The following is a 382-nucleotide window of genomic DNA, read 5'->3' as shown; positions in this document are numbered from 1 at the left end:
CTTCTACGTCCGTGTATATAAGTATCTACATATTTTTATCTCTCCATTCTTACGTGCGTATTTATTTATATCTTCTCGATGTGGCTGTGTTTCAGCCTCAGTGATCGTGATCTCTTTTAAGACAAATTATTTCCCTCGGCGAATACAGTCTTAGCATTTCTTCACCCCGAAATAGGCTTACCATTATACACTCTCCTTCCTTTTCTGTTTTTCAATTCATTCGAGATTATGGTCCCGTAGATCAGCGGTCCACTTGAACACGAACTAAAACTGCATCACTTGGTAAGGATAGAAAAATGGGGTATTTCTGGAGTCCTATTATAGAGTTAGGTTTTTATGTCTTCTTTTAACGGTTTTATGTCTTACTTCCATTGAAATAGGA

The sequence above is a fragment of the Penaeus monodon genome, chromosome 22 (genome assembly GCF_015228065.2).
Source record: "Penaeus monodon isolate SGIC_2016 chromosome 22, NSTDA_Pmon_1, whole genome shotgun sequence".
NCBI lineage: Eukaryota > Metazoa > Arthropoda > Malacostraca > Decapoda > Penaeidae > Penaeus > Penaeus monodon.
This window is presented reverse-complemented; position numbering follows the sequence as displayed.